At 45.0% G+C, this 5,194-nt stretch overlaps 1 long non-coding RNA gene across 2 annotated transcripts; it reads right to left on the minus strand.

Moving 5' to 3' along the window:
* Nucleotides 1–799: 799 nt before the first annotated feature.
* LOC144255489 (uncharacterized) lies at nucleotides 800–4,937 on the minus strand. Of its 2 annotated transcripts, none has more exons than XR_013343788.1 (3): nucleotides 4,810–4,937; nucleotides 1,820–1,905; nucleotides 800–1,208 (listed from the first exon to the last, which is right to left on the minus strand). It is a non-coding gene; the product is annotated as an uncharacterized LOC144255489 (long non-coding RNA). The 2 variants fall into 2 exon arrangements; XR_013343787.1 differs by lacking the exon at nucleotides 4,810–4,937 and adding an exon at nucleotides 2,652–2,745.
* Between the last annotated feature and the right edge of the window lie 257 nt (nucleotides 4,938–5,194).

The following is a 5,194-nucleotide window of genomic DNA, read 5'->3' on the forward strand; positions in this document are numbered from 1 at the left end:
GAGCAGCTGGGGACCCCTAAGCAACGGGCCACCAGGGACGGTGTAGAGCAGCTGCAGGGGAAGAGCTGTTTCCTAGGCAGACCATCCCAGAGCGGAGGTCAGAAAAAGGAGCTTTGGGCTTGGGGACATGTGAACTGTAGACACAGGCTGTACGTGCGCCACCACTCCTCAGCCCAGGGTACTGGCGCCCAGTAGCCAACAGGCATGTCACTTTTGAAACTTTTTTTTAATATGACAGAGAGTGTTTGGAGAAATCCCACAAATTCCCCGCCCCTTCCCCCCAAAAAGGATGTGTTTGCTACAACTTGCTCTTGGAAAGGGGAAAAGGAGGGGTGGGGGTGTCTTGTACGGATTCAATGAATTATTTCTTCTCTAATCTCTGTCAAAATAAATGTCAAACATATCCAGATGTGCATTTGTCTATCTTCATGTGTGTTTTTATAAGGAGAACAGGAGACAAGGATTCTTGTCTTAACTTTGAACAAAGAGACGAACTCATACTCAGAATGACTGGCTTTTCCTCCAGATGAATCCTGGCTCTGCAGCCAACCCACAGAACTCCTCCAGACCCGGCTCCTGCTCTATACAGTCAACACCCAGGTCCCTCGGAGCCCTGCTGCACCACGAGTCTTTGATATCAAGGAGAGAGAAAAAAAAAATCCCACATGGATGACTGTGCTTCGTCACTTCTCCCAGAGGCACATGTGCACAAATCAAATCAAAATATAAATCATCACACCCAGTTATGAGCCTCATACACGGTTTCTTTTAATAAAATATGCAAATATTTTGCAGTAAATTGATTTCCCAGTTTCATTCTCTTATCTCCATATTTATTATTCATGATTTTTCCTCTCCTCACTTAAAGCATAGGGGGGATAAATTTAGAATGTACAGTTTGCTTGCTTTCTTATAGTTATTATTAGCACAATGTTATACTCCCAGGAATAAAAGATACATGTAAACATTACTTTCAGTCTCAACTGGAGCTAAGAACACATGCAAGAAAGTCTTCATTGATCTAAATCCACGCCCTTGAGCTTCCTAGAACACTTTCATATAGGTGCGACTTCGTGAGGGTGATGAAGACGGTTTCAATTGACCGCATGGACAACTTTCCTCTCATTAAATACGAACACATCGTGTCTTGACTCAGAATTTGGTGAAAGAAAAAAATCTGCTGAAGACGTTTGTTTGACTAGAGGATCCTGGGAAAAAAGAGTATCGGAGGGACATTCACCGTGTGTCAGATATTAAGTTCCACAACACTGTCTCACTGAAAGCGGGGAAATCCAAATGGGAACTGCAGCCATTATTCACACCACTTGAAGGACACACAGATGCCCTCAGACCTACAACGCTGCTGTGCCCTGACAAACCCATCCTAAGTGGAAAATGCATGCATGCACCCACCCTACAGCACACCACGCCTCAGCCCCACGCACATGCAGAGGGCCAGTGGTTTTCCCTCACAATCATGGGCATACAGGGGGACAGAACCACATATCATTAGTCCAGGAAAAGATCAAAACTCAAAATTCCCTGTACAATTTCTACTTAGAGTATATTACTTTCACTTCATTGTAAAGTCAAAAAATTGTAAGTTGAACTAACTACATGGTGAATGGTTTGTGATCTGTAGTGATTCTTCCTAACGCCAACTACCCTCTTCTCTCTTCTGAGCGGCGCCCACCCTCAGGAGCTGGCACACTCTTCTCCGCACTCTCCTCTCTTGGAAATGGTGCTCTGGTTGTGACTCTAGATCTATGCCTGCCTTTCCAGGCTGCAGCACCCACAGCTTCCAGGGTGGGTAACTTACCCATCGCTGCCTGTCTAGAAGGCACCATCCTCTGGGTCCAGTCTTTTCTGACTTCCCCCACTGTTTGGGCTCAAGGGCTTTCAGGGCTAAGCAGAGGAAAAGATCTCGTCACAAGGCAATAACAGCACACCATGAGATTTATTTGGGTGATACTCTGACAGGCTTGCTCACAGTATGACACTGTCTAGGGGCCACCAGGTAGAAGGGTGGAGAAGGGCATGGGAACTCCTGGGAAGGGAGGGCTTGGAGGGGGGTCTTGCTGTCTAGGCAACGCTGCTCAGCAGCCCAGGGGGAGTCTCTAAGTCAGAGAGCTTCGAAGGAAACTGCAGCTTAGGGACTTCCTAGCACAGGATTTACCTTACCTATGACTAGAAGATGATAGGCACAGTTTCACAGGCATACAAATAAAGCCCACCAACAAATGAATAAAAAATTTGCTTATTTGGACTGTTTTTAAAAAATGCAGTTTCTTCAAATTGGAATCTGGTGCAGGGGAGGCTTGTGAGTAACCACGTGGATATGCCTGGGCTTCTTTCTCTATCAGCAGAACTGCCTCAAAGGAGCAAGGTCAAATGTGCAAGCATTTATTGCCTCTTCTTACATTATATTTGTTCATGTTTCATTGACCCAAACAAATCATAGGGCCCAGACCAGAGTCAATAAGGAAGGGTGCTGTACACAGAACCTGGAGGTATAACCCACCTGCGGCCATTACTGCAATATTCTATCACAAAACCTAGGCTGCAGCCACAAGAAAAATGTTTTACATGGTGTGAGCTTTTGTGTCTGTCAGGAGAAGCCATTTCAGCCTGGACATTCTTCAGGAACTTACTCTTTATCTGGTAAACAGAGCCCACCCCACAAAGCAGATCCTGACAAAAGGACTTCGGGGCAGTAGACTTCTTGGAAGGCAAGTCCAGGAGGCACAAGAAACTGGAAATGAGATGAGACATGAGAAACCCAATAAGGCAGGGGCTATGGAGTGGAAAGCTGGAGCTCAGTCCTGCTGGGACCTCTGAGAAACCATGTGCACAGGCCACAGACTTCTCCATAAGAGGATGAGGAGGCTGGAGCACTGATCCACCATGGACTGAGCAATTTCTGGTGATGGGGAAATGCTAAGCAGAGAAAAGAGCCTCAGGTACTGAGGCAGGAAGCTGTCCATGAGCTGGGTCCACCAGATGCAAGTGACCCAGTAGCTGAGGGAGAATGTGGATTGACACCTAGATATAGAAATCATCTCCAGCACCAAATACAAGTGCAGCTCAGTCCCCCACCCACCCACACACAGCTCAGGAGCAGAGGGAGAGAGGACCAAATGATCTAGGGAATGGTTGACCATCTGTGGGTGTTCTCCTGAGCAGAACAGAGAGGACAAACTAATAGGGTCACCAGCAAGAGAAAATTAGTACAGAAAATAATACAGAGACAAAGACTTTTTTTTTTTTTTTTTTTTTTTTTTTGCAAAATAGAAATAGGGCCCAGTTCCAGAAACTGATCTCCTTCTGCGAATTCTCATTGTGGTACAAAAACTGCCTGGAACTCAGAAAGGTCTCGCCTCTCCCTTGATAAGAATGGAACAGAAAATTGTTGTGATTCTTTGTAGTAGCTACAGTTGGTTACAGAGTTCTGGATAATGATGCTTAAGTCAACTGTATAGATAACTATACATACCGTATTTCATGGAGGCTAAAAAGCACATTTTTCACATTAAAAATTCCTGAAATATGGATGCCTTTTATTGAGAAATAAATTTGGAGAACACAGAATCTCTAAAGGAAAAATATCTGTTAAAATACAGAGCAAACAACTCATAAATAACTTATGAGCTGGACAAAGGAGCCTAAGGAACAGAAAAGGGTCAAATGTAAGAATGCATTCAACAGCCCTTAAATTACTTTTTAAGTACTCTAAGAAGACAGTGAAACAGGAACAAGACCTCAATAGAAAGAGACTATTAAATCGTCAGTCTAGAGGCTAAAATTTGGTTGGACCATGACCCTCTGACACAATCACTGGATCAATCACCCAACCACCAGAGACACTAATGTGATCTGAAACCTTAATACCAGCCCAGAACCCCAATCAGAAAACACAATCTTGCTCAATATTTCCCAGTCTCAGGGCAAATCCAGCCCCTCTGGATCATACATATCCCATTTAATTATGCACTGTAATAAAACTCTGACATTAAGCTCAGGTGGTGCATCTCCCTCCTGATCTACACCCTGCTGAGAGCTGGTATTTTCACCTTTCACTTTCCAAGACAGATCTTCCTCTTTTCAATAAAGCCTGACTCATAGATTCTTTTCTGCAATGGATTCAAGAGCCTGGAAGTTCTGAGTGAAGGTCTCCTCCAGATGACCTCCAGTACCCTTATGGCGACATTACAACTGGCACAATTTTTTCTTCCTTGGTAATAGATAAACTATGAGTATCCTTTAGTATTTCATATATGGTGACCTATGGAAGCTCTCATTTCAGAGTGTGTGTTCAACAGGCTAGAATAATCTTTCAATGACTATTTAAAGCCCCAAACTAAAGGACTTTTCCAAGTTATTTTTACAGAGATGCCTAAATCAGGTGGTCTCCACTTTCCTTTTCCATTCAAGATCTTGAGGCTCCAAGGGGACCCAAGAGGTCTCCAGCCCTCCTTACCAGGGCTTTGATTTTAAGGCTCTTACTTCTGTGTTAGTTGCACATGCTGTTATTATTCAAGAAACTCACTTTTCAAACACAAAAGGACTTACCTCAGAAAGATCAAATGCTAAGAAATCTTAAAAAAAAAAAAAAGGAGGAACAATGATAGAACCCAAGCAGAAGATCGCCATTAAAACTGAGTTCTAGAATAAACACCAGAAAGCCAGAACAACTTAGATTAAACAAGCTGGAGGTTCATTTCCATGTCCAGTGAAAGAAGACCAGAGGGTGGCAATTCCAGGCTGTAAAGGCAGTTCTAGAGTCATCCAGGCTCCTCCTAGCTTTCTTACCCAACCTCTGGGCGCCTCATCTTCACCCTCGGCGTTATCTCCTAGTCCAAGATGACTGCTGGAGCTTCTGTCACCTCGCCTTCCCAAACCGAAGAGAGAAGAAAGGCTGCTGGACAAGACAGCGCGCCTTCCCCGCCTTTTAAGAAGACCCCACAGAAGCTCCGCCCATCAACTTCCGCCTGCATCCCATTGGCCAGCACTCTGTCACGTGACTGAAGGCGCAAGGGAGCCTGGGAATGTGGCATTGGCAGCTTGCAACTTTGCAGCCTCAGGTAGAAGAGGGTTAGAGGGAAGCTGGGTGCGAGCGTGGGGCAGGATAGAAACCCAGTCCGGGATGATTTTCTCGGGCTTACCGAGAGCCTGGGGCCGAGAGTTTCACCAACCC

This window comes from Urocitellus parryii, chromosome 6 (assembly GCF_045843805.1).
Source record: "Urocitellus parryii isolate mUroPar1 chromosome 6, mUroPar1.hap1, whole genome shotgun sequence".
Classification (NCBI taxonomy): Eukaryota; Metazoa; Chordata; class Mammalia; order Rodentia; family Sciuridae; genus Urocitellus; species Urocitellus parryii.